A 14,411-nucleotide genomic window follows, 5' to 3' on the forward strand; every position below is an offset into this window, starting at 1 on the left:
GCTGCACATCAGGTAGAGTGGCCAACGTACGGCTGGAGGGATAGCAGAGCCAGAGCCTGCATTGCATCAAAGGTGAGTTAGTCAAGGATTTTGGGCTACACCTTGGACTCAGCTTTTAGGTTTATGACCACCCATTCATTCAACTGAAAAATCTCTAACAGAAACATAGGCATGCCCCTTGTACCTTCATAAGGATGTATGCTAATCCGTAACGAGTGGGTCCAGGAGCCAGAAGCAATGCATCTTGGGCTTTTCTGGAAAAGACATCCTTCACACAAGCCCTGATTTATATTTCTTTTTCTCTGTACCCGGAGGCCACTATTGGTATCCTTGAACATCAAACTACACTCACAGAACTGCATTTCATTGTGAAATGACCACATTCAGACAGTTACACTGTAACTTTAGGGACACTTGATCAATTATAATACATCAGAAAGATGCTTAGAGAAGCTAATATTCAATCGCTGTTCAACTTTAATCCTTTCTATTCTATCTTTTGCTTAGGACTATAAAATATGTCATTGTCCTAGTTTATCTAACATTTGCCTAAGTTCTTTTTCTTCAGTTTAATTAATTCTAAAATGAATGCTTAATAGCATGAAAAGGCATTACTGTTTTCAATGATAACTTTGTAAGTGCCAGACACAAACCAATAAAATGGGTTGACCAGGGATCTTGTCTTTCAGTCCTGGTTTGAATTCTGAAAGTCACCGAATGTCATGGAGCTTCATTTTCTCAAATGTAAAATTCACTCAAACAATACTTACCTCTCACTGCAGTCCAGTGTATATAAAATAATATTTGTAAATCCAGAGAGGTCTAGTGACTGAGAGGGGAGGAAGGAATTAAAGAAGGAAGGAAAGAAGAAACAAGAAGGATAAAAGAAGGGAGGAAGAAGTCTCGGAGGTATAGAGGGAAGGAAAGAGGAAGGATGAAAGAAGAGAAGAAGGGAAGGAAAGAGGGAGGGAAGGAAGAAGGGAGGGAGGGAGGTGGGAGGAAGGAGGGGGAAAGAAGAAAGAAGGATGAAAGGAGGGAAAGAAGGAAGGGAGGAGAAGCAGAAGCAAGCAGACAAAAAAGCAAGATGAATTCATTGCTGAAATCAGATACTGAGCACACAGAGGATGAGATAATTATGAAGAATACTAAGTATAATGGAAACAAACTGGTTTACACACCACTCATTTGTTCATTCGTGCATTCGTTGAATGTTTACTGGGTATTATTTTCAGTGACATCCGAAAATCCATTTACAAGGGACACTTTGTTCCTGGCCAGAGACTTTGTAATACTAATGTTGTTACAGGTCATGTGAGGAACTACCGGTCAAGTGAGAGGTTATAAATGAAGGTTTAAACACTGCATTTTCATGGATTTGACATTCAAGAATAATGAAGTAAAATTGGCTAAGATTACTCGTTTAAAATCATGGCCATCTACTTCTGGGTTTCTAAGCTTTTTGTCCCAATTTCATGACTATTAGTGGTTGGACTCGGGAGAATTGCTCAAAGATAAATGAAGCCCATGTGTTCCGCTCCTTTTTGACTGCAGATGAGAAGGCCAAGAGCAGGCAGCATCTGTCACAAGCAGTCACTTCCACAGTGACTTGTGTAATTGTCCCAGGTATCTGAACTGGCCATTTCTACAGTCTCTCTCTCTCTCTCTCTCTCTCTCTCTCTCTCTCTCTCTCTCTCTCTCTCTCTCTCTCTCTCTCCATAAAGGCCCTAAGTCTAGTGGGAAGGGTCTCAGGAACTACACATCTGTTTCTCTTCTGCTTCTAGAATAGTGCTGAATATTCTACGTGGCACCATAAAACCTACTGCCCTCCTGCAGACCCAGAACAGTGAAGAATCACGTGTTTAACTGTCCTGCTTGCCAGGTGCCATCCAAAGAGAAGGTCTTACTGGAGCTTTATACCGTCTAGACTCTTTCATGATCCTTCCCTGTGGGAAAGACTGAAGGGGGTCCTGATAGCATGAATTTAGTAATGAGTTCACAAATAAATCATTGTCCCTTCTCTCAAGAATATTAGTAGGAACTGGATGTGGTGGCACATACCTGTAATACCAACATGTGGGAGGCTGAGGCAGGAGAATTCCTGATGAAAAGCCAGCCTGTGCTTTACAGCAAGTTCCAGGCCATTTGGGGCTGCATAGTGAGGATTTGTCTCAAAATACACACACACACACACACACACACACACACACACACACAAAACAGATGGCAAAATGAAATTATAGGAAGGAAGACAGACAACACAAGCCCCTCCCTGTTTTCTCTCATGGAATAGTAAGAAAAAAATTAATTAATAAACAAAAGCTATATATAAATATATATAATTATATGCTATGACAATATATGATAATGTGAATGCAGTCTTTCTCTCAAATACCTCTGTATGACATACTTATCCTTGTGATGATGTGTTGATACAGTATCAGCACAACAAGATGAAGGAGGTGAGTTGTAGTGTGGTTTTAAGCTACCACATAACTGTTTCTTAAATGCAAGTGTTATAACACTACCATAATTGGTCTGATAGCTGAGACGGCAAGAGTAACTGACTGGCAGGCAGCATATATGATGTGGATACAGACAAATACAGGAAACTCCTCCATGGCAAGACGGAGTGAGCCGGTGCAAGATTTGATTTTCTCGTGTTGTTTGCATGATATGCCATTTAAAACATAGGCATTATTATTTCTAGAATGTTCTTTTCTATATTTTTGGACCATAGTTAAGTTTTGCAACTGAGAAATTTAAAACTCAGGATAAAGCAGGGAGTTTAAGGGGGGTCTCTTGGATATGATTAGGTGTAATAAAATCTTATGAGCTATAGAATACAGGGGTAAGCACCAGTGTTGTGAAACTGAAAGGAAGAAGCCTGATTCTTCCTCAGGAAGAGGTGAGAGAAAAGGAAACTATTAAAAGAGATGAATACTACTATGCATGGCACATGAAATGCATGTTATATCTTTATTGCTTCTGTTCCACGACTGGGGTGAGAGGAGAGCTGTCTAGTGACATATGAATGTTTAGTCAATCCTTAGAAGAAAATTTCCTATAAAGGAAGATGGGTGGCCTCTTATATGTCCCACAGGGAAATGTTCACACATTGCCTGTGCCTCCGATGAAGATCCTAGATTCAGGGTTGACCACAGGATAAAGATAAAGACCAACCTGATCTGAGAGACTGTTCAAAAGCCCCATTGGACGGGGAATCAGTTTTGATAGAAGCCACCTGCCAATGTTTTAAATTATTCTTCCTTTCCTTTAAAAAGCTATTATCTCCCTTCAAGCCTGAAATAGCTGGAACACCCCGTAACAAACATGTGTTTATTCACAAAGTTATTGGTATTTCACATAACATTTGGCAGGAAGAACTGGGAGGAAGCCACAGTTAGGGACAGAGGATAGACACAGATCCCAAACACCACCAATCTCATCAGCTGGAGTCAAGCTTTCCACACACTACAGTGTCTCTGGAGCATAGCCAATCCATCAATCACGTTCTGGAGACTGTATCCTGCAGCTGAGAGGCAAGGCAAGATGAAACCCATACATGTCAGTTTTAGCATAGACACAAGGATATTTTATTTTTAAGCTCACTTTGAGAGAATTTAGAAGGAATCACTCAAAACTATATGGGGAACAGCAAGTTTTTTTTTAATGGTCCATAAATTGAATCTGGAAAGAAAAACTGGTGATAAATATGGATGTCTGAAATCCCCATTTCTAAAAAATATCCTAAATTAAACTATGAGTGCCAATAAAAGTATGGGTGTCTGCAATTACTTGTATTAGTATTTAAATATACAACCTCCATCTATTTTTATCTAACCTCTAAAGCAAAGGAAGATTTGTGCCTCCTATTTAAAATTTTTACAAGGATTATTTTGTCTCAGATTTTTTTTTACAAAGCAATTTTGTTGGAAAAAAATGTGTCTGGGTATCTTTGATGCTAATGTTAAAACAGCATGCTAGCAAAATGCCCTTGATAATGGCTAAATCAATGTACCCAGACAGGATCACTTGTTTCTGTAATTTAAGACAATGTGGTGTATGGTCTTTTCTTTATTCTTAAAGTCTTTCTTCAAAGTCAGCCAAGGAGATGGTGAAAAATCACAGAATCACTTTTAAAATCTCTTTTCCATATATGGCCAATTCCTCATTCATCATGCACAATTCAGTTCTGTTGTTTCTGGTCCAGGGCCTCCCTGGAGTCCTATTGGTAATCTGCCCGTAGAGAAAACCATAGTCTTCGACCTTAATTCATAGCCCCCTTCCTTCTAAATGAGGTCTTGACCTTTAGCCTACCCCCTTACACACTCTCAAACAGCAGTTCTCAACCTACCTAACGCTGTGACCCTCTAATATAGTTGTGTTGTGGTGACCCCCCCATCATAAAATCATTTTCATTGCTAATTCACAATGCAATTTTGCTACCGTTAGGAATCATAATGTTAATATTTTTGATACAGTTTTTGTCTAAACTCTTCTTTCATTCATTAATTTGTTTAGTCCATATTCTTTCTTCCTTCCCTTGGTCATTAGTTTGGGGACTTGGATTTCATGGTAAACAAAGGTCAACTCTAGCATACTTGTGGCTTTACCACACAGTGCTACACACTTTACTAATAGCCAGGCAGGTGGAAAACACACAAGTCTTACTTCTCCAGTCTGCTCATCCCACTTGTACATAATCCCTTGGTGGAATTGCTTCAAGTATTTTCAGTGTAACTTGAAAATATTTCCACTGTGTCTGTCTGCCTGCCTCTCTTCTCTTCCTCTGCCAACATTATCTTTGGCCTGGAGTAAAGCAATGCTTCCATAATGGACTACTTCCACTTCGCATTGTTGTCTCCAATTTATTTCCCTCACACAGCTTTAGCAATCGTTTAAACATGGGTCAGGTCACACCGTGGCAATGAGAAGTAACTTTCCAATGTCTTACTTACAAAGACAGCCTTGGAAGAGGTCCACACCAGATCCCTATAGCATTCTGTAACTTTGGGCTCCATCTGCCCTTCATCCTTTCTCTAATTCATCCTCTAGAACCACATGTGCCTTTCTCTAGTGGTACATGATGCTACAGGCTTGTCTCCATAGAACGTTCTTCCTCTCAGGGTTAAAATATAACTTCTTTTTACCCTTTGGTACTTCAGACAAGGTCTCTTCAGAATGAACACTTCTGGTTGTTTTTTCCTTCTTTGCCTTGACTCTTTACTACCTTTAAAAAGTGATTTATTTTTTGTGTGTATGAGTGTTTTGCTTCTGTGTACATACTTATGTGGCTGGTGTCCATGGTCAGAAGAGGGCCTCCAATCCTCTGGAGTTAGAGATGTTTATGAACCTCTGTGTAGGTTCTGGGAGTTGAACCAGGGTCATCCACAAGGGCAGTAATGCTTGTAACTACCCAACTGTCACTCCAGCCCAACCCTTCATCTTCATGACATGAACCCTATTTGGAATGATTAAGTTAGCTCACATGCCTGTGGCTGGTGTTGAACGTTGGGATACAGGTTCCATAAGGGCAGGGATTCTGCTTGTCTCCTTTAATGTACCCAGAACTTAGAAGAGAGTCAGTTATAAAGCAGGTGCTGATTTATTAAAGCAGTAAATGTGGATATGTTCTGAAGACAGTTACTCATAAACTGAAGGGCAGAAAAAAAATGAGATCCCATGACTCTACAACCAGGCCCCTAACTCAAAAAATTCATATTAAATGAAGAAAAACATGTTATTTAAATCTATTCCAATAGAACACCAGATCCTCTAGATGAATATTCAGATGTAACATATCAGCCTGTCTCTGGAATACTTGTAATATTTGAGTTTTGTTCTAGTTCGGTCTTGTTTCATGGCAAGCCGTTTGACGGACAATGGCTGGCTAAGATGACTGTCAGTGGTGGGAGCATGAAAAATGTTATGTTGTGGAACTGAGTATCTTAGCACTGGGCCATGGTGAACTACCACAGAAGCCTAAGGCAAAGTCACAAACTCCACCAGTCGCAGAAGTTCTTTGGAGTAAAGTTTCCTGACCCCAAGGAGCTCAAGACAAGGAGAAGCACAGAACACTAGAGAGAGAGGAAACACTGTGAATATTCTCTATAGGGTTTGGTATTTGCTGGACAGTAAAATGGCCTTCTGATATAAAAATACAGACCAGGGAATGTCAATATTTGGAGAAAGTTGGAGAATGCCAATATTCCTACAAAAAGGAAGGGAGTCTCACTCAATGATGAGTTAGACATTGGTGTTCTTCATCCTGTCCTGTATGTAGGGCCACGGATATTAACACTACATTGGCTTGCCACTCTATTACATGATAGTTCTTAAGCCTATTATTCAGTTTCCGGTACAAAACTGGGAGCCATTTTCGTATGGTACAGATAGGTGTGCCTTCAAGGTTCTTATACATTTGAGACATTGAACCCAAAAAGTCCTGTGAGCTTCAAATCAAGTACATAGAGACTCAGACTAACATTTCCTAGGAATCTGGCATTTCCTTCAAGTACGGGGCAATGAAACTTTCACCCCAGGTCACCACCTGAGAAGTGTGTTTAAAGGACCCTCAGCATCTGCCTGAATGCACCGTGCTGTGTTAGTCCATGCAATAGAATGAAAATCTGAATACATCGGACTGGAAATGGCACTTTCGTTGTTCTGTTTAAACACACTGAAGATCCCTTTTGGCAGGAGGCCTGTGTTTAACTAGAGTTGCTGAATATAGAATAATCATGGGTGGAAAGGAAGGTTTCCTTGAATATATTTTCTTGAGATAAATGTGGATCCCAGCCATGGAAGAGAGTTGTGTAGCTAGAAGAGATTGAAACAGCACTGCCAAATGGGACTCTCTTCCATGCCATTCACTGACGTCTCCTTTCCTTGACTTCTGCAGGTCTCTTGGGTCCTGTCTAGCATCACCTCCTGGGGAACCACTGATACTGGGGCTCTTTCCAGTGCTCCAGTCTAAACAGAGACGTTATCATGTGTCAGGGCTTCACGTCTGGGCTATTTGGCCAGTGAAGGATGAGTGACAGTTGGACTCTTATTTAAGAACTGTTCAATTGTTTTTACATGAAAGGGATTTGTGCATGTATCAGTTCAATCCCTACTCTCTCACCCCGCTGACCCAGGAAAACAGCCGGACAGGATACCTACCCTGGTAGCAAGGTAGAGTTAAATTTCTCCACAAATGGGCAATCTGAAGGTGGGAGAGTCTTTTAAACATCAAGTTCAGGGGATCAGTTGGCCACTGGACTGATCTTGTTCCTTAAAGATACTGTATTCATTTCTTCTACTTACAGTAACAGGTGGCTTAACAACTGGCATTTTTCTTTCACGGGATCCACTCTCCCAGTCAGGTGTTAACTGCTGATTTCCTCTTTGAATCAGAAGAGGCAACTTTACAAGTGTCTCACCTTCTCTGGAGATTGTCATTCATTCCTGTATGCCCTGACTCGAGGAATATAGTCCTGGGTCTTTATCTCCATTGCCACAGGAAATTCCTCAGCATCTTTTCCTAAACTATTTCCCTCCATGTCCCTCTGTGTCAGTTCTGAAGATCCCAGTCATTAAATTAAGTTCTACTCTAGTCTACCATAGCTTCGTCTTAGCCCATTATGTCTGCACACAGGGTTCTAAATAGATTCTCATTTTAAGGGAAACCGTTGACGTGCATCTTCTATTCATGTCATTCACCCAAACACTGAGCACTTTAACTTTGTAAACAACCTGTCTAGTCATTTGGGATATTCTTGAAGCATCCCGCCCCCTAATATGCCTCAGCCTAAAAAGACAAAGAGAAGCAAATGCACACTTGTTAGGGCCATCTGTATGCAGGTGGTCCGAAGCTGCATATAAAACCTCTGGAGCAAGCCGGTAAGTGGTATTCTTCCATATTTCCACTATATTCTTTCTTGAGTTCCTGCCCTGACTTCCCTCAATGAAGGAAGTGTAAACCGTATAAACCCTTTCCTTCTCGAGTGGCTTTTGTTCAGTGTTTTATCACAGAGGCAGAAAAAAAATAGCTGGAATATCAGTGCATATGTTTTCGTGCATATGCGTATGCATATGTGAAGCTTGGAGATCAAAATCAGGTGCCTTCTTCTATTCTGTTCTACGTTCCTTTCTGAGACAAGGCCCCTCACTAACTTTGGACTCACCAAGTCAGCTAAAATGGCTGGCCATTGAGTCTAGGGATCTGCCTGTCTCTGCACCCCACCCCATCCAGCACTGATGTATATCACTCTTACATGGTTTCTGGGGGGGGGGGGCGGTCCAAACTCCGACCCTCGCTCTTGCACAGAAAGCAGCTTACTCACCTAGCCCCACATCCTGTATGGTCCTTCTAGATAATTCTGGTACTGTGCTCATCATGAGCACTATTTTGTACATGAAGACATGGAGACTTATGGATTTTCTCCAAAAGAAGCATTTTAATGCAAAGTCAGGATCCAAAGCCCCGCTGCTTTGCTACAGTGCTTTCCTGCTTATGAAACGGTAGACGCTGACACCCCAACCCACTGGCAAGCTGATTATGGTCACACTTGGTCGGGCACTTCATAGCAGTTTCATCTCCTATTTTAGCCCATCCTATTTTGGAGACACAACTAGCCCTGACAAGAATCTACTTCCTTTATTTGAGTCACGTCAGTCAGCTGTTCATCAAGTTTGCCCTCAAGCTTCCCGACCTCAAACTACACCCAGGGCCCAGATCACCTCCCACAGGCAAGCAAGCTACAGGAAGCGACCTGAGCCTGGCCTCTCTCCTCTGCAGTCTGTTTTCAGGAGCAGGGCTGGAGAGTGTTGACTGATGTCCATTTTTATCTAATTTTATCCGCCCTCAGGTCATTGGAATCACATAATACCGCTCAATGAAATGGTGATCATGTGCTCTGTGTACGAGTTAAGAATTTTAGAAGCTGTGGATTGAGCCTTACTGACTCATCATCCTCAAATGTCCCCAAACATTTTTCACGATTGTTTACCAGTAATAAAATCTCAGTTGCACTTGGGACGAGGAACTTATTTTTAACTTCTTTTGTGTTGTTGTCGGGTGTGGAGAATGGTCACCGTGAATGTTCCTGATTCATTTACCCTTAACTCCTAAAAATATTGTCCACAGGAAGGATGGTGGTTTGTTTGCCATGTCAACAATATTTTATTTTGGTTTCCTTTCAAACAAAATTCCACATATAGCCAATTTAAAAAACCAACTAGAGTGCCCTCAGTATGGTTATACATTTCAGGACTCTTTTCTCTCCAAATCCTCTCAGGACATAAATGGTATTTTGTTGAGGGATGCAAAGAGAGGTAAAGTATGGATTTCAAAGAGGAGATGTTTTAGAAATTAGGGAAACTCATAATTTCTACTAAAATATTTATTTTAAATGGACTACCATTTAAATCACATCTGGATTTGTATACAATTTCAGTGATGTCTCATTCATACTGTATTACATAAAATTGTAGATTTTTCAAATGTTCCCAATTAATAGCATTGATGGGAATTTTATTACTTTATTTGATCAGGATTCTGGAGCTGGAAGAAGCTAACTGGAACTGGAATGATCCTCTTTTATAAGTAGGAAAACAGCCCTAGAAAGGGCACATGACTTCCTCTTAACTCTATAATGAATATATGAATCATGCCTAGAAGATAGATGGCCTCAGTCCTTAGGAAAAGGAGTCTGGTGACAGCCACACACTGGTTGGCAGGTTGGGCAAAGGTATCATGACCTGTAAGAGTTGCCAAGATGAAGTCATCTACAAATACTTATTAAGTAACTGAATTTCTTACCATAATAAACCACAAAGCCTTCACTGACAACTTGATGACTTGAAACATGTAATCTCACAGGGCTCTAAAGTACAGTTGCCATGAATTTCTGTCTCTTAGACAGGGTCACTCTCTATAGCCCAGGCTGGCCTGAAAGTCAAGGCTAGCTTCATGACTCAGCCTTCCAAGCAATGAGATTACAGGTGTGAACCACCAGGGGTATCTCAACTACTGTGAACTTTACAGGGCAGCAAGACCTCAGGATGAATACTTGCTTGTGGCTAAAGGACAACTGTCAGGACTTTGTAAAGGGACTTTCCTCCATCGGTGCCCAAACCACGTGGCTATTTTCCTAAGTCCTTTATGCTAAGTAGAGATGCTAGCCTGTTCCATGCGAGTAGACTACACCTGGATACATGAATATCTTCACTGTAGAGGCATCCCATTTTAATGTCCCTTTGTTTATCTGGCTATCATTTCTGGAAGCTTCCATGTGTGAAAGAGATGAGACTCCCCATGTTCTTTGTGCCATCTCTGTTATCTTTGGGTCAGTCTAGGGACTCCTGAATAGGCTTGAGGCCTACAGGTTGTTTCTGCTGCTCTCTCTGTGTTCTCGGAAGGGTTGTTGACCTGTTGGTGGAAGAAGGAGTCAACTTAGCAGTCCTGGATCGGTTCTGTGTCTCAGTGAGGCCAAGTTGGGAATTCCCCTTCCCAGATCAGTTAAACCTCTGGTAAAACCCCATGAGTCAGGCTCTGTCGCACCAGGTCCCTTAAGGTTAAGTCTTAGCAAGGAGAACTGAGAACTTCAGGTATATTTTAAAATGGCGATGTCCCTACCCCGTGTGTGGGGAAGTGACACAGTATTTTACTTTCTTTTTCACAGTAGGAGTCTGTTAGAGGTAAAACTCGGGAAAGTTTCTTTGATTGGACCCTCTAAGATGTCCAATTCTCAGGCTTGAGCAGATGGGAACAACAGTGATTGGTGATTTGTTGGTGGTTGTTAGTGGTTTCTGTTTCCGCACTTCTGCTTTTGGTGGACTGAAGTTCTCCATGCTCACATGAGCCTGCTGCTTTTGCTTGTGGGCAACAGTCTGTGACCTCAATTCTCTGAAGACTCTAAGAAGAGCTGTCGGTTCACTTTATTCAATTTGTTGTCGTTGTTGTTGTGAACTCAGAGCACATTTTGGGTTTTCCTTTATGGGTGGAGAACAGGTTCTCACCATGGAGTCACTGGTGGTCTCAAATTCATTGTTATCTTACCTCAGCATCTCACAGGTTGGGATTATAGGAGCATGACGCCACACCCAGCCACAGGGTTGCTTTCCCTGAATTGCACTGAACCTGGAATCTTCCCAGATGGTAGCTGTGAATCTGAAGTCTGAACCAAATAGCTAGATGAGCCAGCAGGCCCCATCCTAGGTTTGGGGATGCTTCTCTATGCCTGGGGTGTTCTGGTTCCAAGATGAAGGCTCTACTGCCCTTTCAGAAGGCCCTGTCGAATATACGCACTGCTGATGTACAGTGTTCTTGTAGGTTGACCACAGTGTTCTTGCAGGTTGACCACACATACGTAGAGGCCAGTTGCTTGCAACTAGCTCCTGTCAGAGGTCACCCCGTTTTGTAGATGTCTGAGCGCCCAATGCCTTTGCTTCTCATTCTCAAGGGCAGACATTCACAGATCAGTGGCCCTGAGGGAGGCAAAGAAGAGCATGGCAACAGGAAGAGGATGCTGGGCTTTAGGTGAAGCAGTTAAGAGGAAGCATCTTTCAAGGCCTGAGAGACAACAGGCTTCTGCAGAAGTGGTAGGGGTGGGGCAGAGGGCAGAAAAAAGGCCCCAGAATCTGCTCAGTCTTACTTCTGCATCTAAAAGAAGGACTCTCAAACGACTGAGCCTAGCTCTTCTCCAACATTCACAGAGGTCTTGCAGAAATGCTGTTTCTGTTTGAGTGCCTCTGATGCCAAATTCTGCGTTTCTAACAGTCCCTGGGGAGGGGTGGTTAGCAATACCATAACTTAGGCCATGCCGTGAGGCACAGGGGTCTAAGAGGACTCCCTCTGTGCTGACATAGACAACACAGCAGTAGTTGCTCCCTTTGCTTTCTGAGCTCCTCATAGGCGTCCTTCGTTTGACACAGTCCCTTCTGGAAAAGTAAATGGACCCTCTGTGTTTCTGAGGCCAGAGCTTTGTTCTAAGCCTCTCTCAAGTCTGTTCTCTGCTAGGACTCCTCTTTCCCTGGAGGCCTCCGTGATTCATGGCTCTAGTGGGCTTCTGTACCCTTTCTTGTGCCTACCAAAGCATTCTCCTGATCTGTCTCCTGATCAGCTGTAGGTGTTGAGTGCAGACCATACATCTTATTATGCTCCGCTTCACGGGGCTCAGATGGAGCTCTGGGCCTTCGGAGACTGCACAGCGTATTCAAAACAACCTAGACAAGAGTGTAAGCCTCGGCTCCATCACTCAGCAGCCCTTAAAGCCAAGACAAAGGGCTGCTCTTTGAGTTTTAGTGGTGGTGATAGGTGCAAAGAATGTTTATCCCCCCACGGGATTGCTGAGAGAAACAGGGAAAGTAGAGTTAGCCAAGTGTTACATCAAGTGTCTAACATAAAGTCAACACTCCATAAATTTAAACCCTCTCCCCCTCGAGTCCATTTTTCCTTTGCCCTTATTAGGAGTTAATGGTATGTTCTCTTCCTGATGCCCTTTCCTTGAAAGAATACTATGTCAGATGCTACATTCTTGGGAGGTTTTCCTCTATCCCCACAGTCCAGTGAAGGCTGGAAACATCTCACGCCTGCTCTACCAAATACCATAGCTTAATGATGGCGTCTACTGCAAAACATCAATGCTACCCTTCACAATCGGATGTCCACTGACAGCTGCAACCCTGTGCTACCTCTCGTCGTGAGAGAATATTGTGCCACATACTGCTAGACTGAACAGATCAGAATACAAGGTATAGCTTCCTGTTTTTATATCATTGCTAAACTAAAATAAAAATGTGGATTGATCCACAGAATATCTGAGACCATCTGTATACAAGAAGGATTTTGCAGAAATTGGGAGAGGGGAACTTCTCGTGGTGTCTCATTATATCAAATTTTCTGCGCGAGCCATTTAAATTCAATAGAAATGTGCGGCTAAAAATTATTATCAGGGGCTGGCTGTGTAACTCTGTGGGAAGAATGCATAATCAGTGTACATGAGGCGCTCAGCATCCCCCCACCCCAAAATGTCCTTCTATTATGTCTTAAAACAATACACTTCTGTCAGGTCAAATTCAGCCGTTCTACTCCATCACCATTGTTTCCTGATTGGTATTTTTGATGACGTACATGAACATTGTTCTCGGGAAAACCCAGTGAGTTTTCTTTAGATAAGATCTCAAATCCAATCTGCATTGTCAGCTGACCACGTGACACACACCTGTAATCCCAGATCTTCGGAGACAGTAGAATAGTTTTTTTAGGAGTAAACCGTTTAGAGCAGCAGAGTATCTCACTGCAGACACAGAGCCAGGAACTGTGATCAAATGATAGGCACGACTTGAGAGGGAGCTCTGGGAGAGCCAAAAAAGTCTCTCTTGCATGTTCCCTCTCTTAAAGCCTCCAATAAGCTTCTACAAAAGGAAAACAGCGCACTTTGGAGTGAACCGAGGAAGGGCTGCGGATTAGAGGGAATTTCACACATTGTCAAGCGCCATGGAAACACCTCATGTGCCTGTGGATCGGAACGAGTCCGGGAGACTCTTGGATGAAAGGAAAAGAGCTTGTCTAGGAGTTGCTGCAGGATGGACAGGGCTGATTAAACAGCCCCAGCGGCATCGCAGGTCACCCAGTCTCTGAAGAGCAGCAGGCACTAGCTGACAGACAGACACCTCTCCCGCACATGCTCGAGTGAGAAGTGGAAAGAACTCTGGGCAGGACTATTTTGGGTTCCCGGTGACCTGTGTTGCTATGACATCTGAGCTTCGTGGTTAGGCCGGATGCCGGATGTCGCCCAGCAGCTGATCAAGAAACCTCTGAAAGTTCCTTTCTCTTCTCGGAAATCATCTGCGCTTCACAGCTGAGGGAAAAGTGGTTTGGGCTGCTCTGTTTTGGGGGGTTTCCCCGCCCCCAGCCCAAGTGAACTAAAACAATTAAGGGCCTTGGTCCTATAAGCAGCTTTTAAAGTCACAAGGTTTAAGGCGCTGCTTTTGTACATGTTTATGTTGATTGTGTCAGTAGCTTATTAACCACCGGAGAAGCACACACTTGGTCAAGTATAAAACAATGCCTCTCTCTTGAATCTTCACACTTTGTAACAAGAACTGACATCCAGAGCCAAGCAGAGTTTTGACTGGTATGCACTGGAGTAGCGAGGCTCAAGACTAGGAAATTTAAAAATATGAACAGGTGAAAGAGAGGTGAAAGAGAAAAAATTGAAATATGGTTTCAATCTCCCCAAGTCAGTGAGTGTGGAAACTTAAGTCTCCATCTAATCACTGACCACCACCCAGGTAGACACGCCGCCATTGTAAGGTTCCGTAAAAGCCCATGCTCTGTATTTACTGAGATCATACTATACTATTGGAGGTGTAAAAGGTATCTGGGAACTTCTGAATTCTCAGATCCATTTCTATAGCTTGAG

This window comes from Apodemus sylvaticus, chromosome 20 (assembly GCF_947179515.1).
Source record: "Apodemus sylvaticus chromosome 20, mApoSyl1.1, whole genome shotgun sequence".
NCBI lineage: Eukaryota > Metazoa > Chordata > Mammalia > Rodentia > Muridae > Apodemus > Apodemus sylvaticus.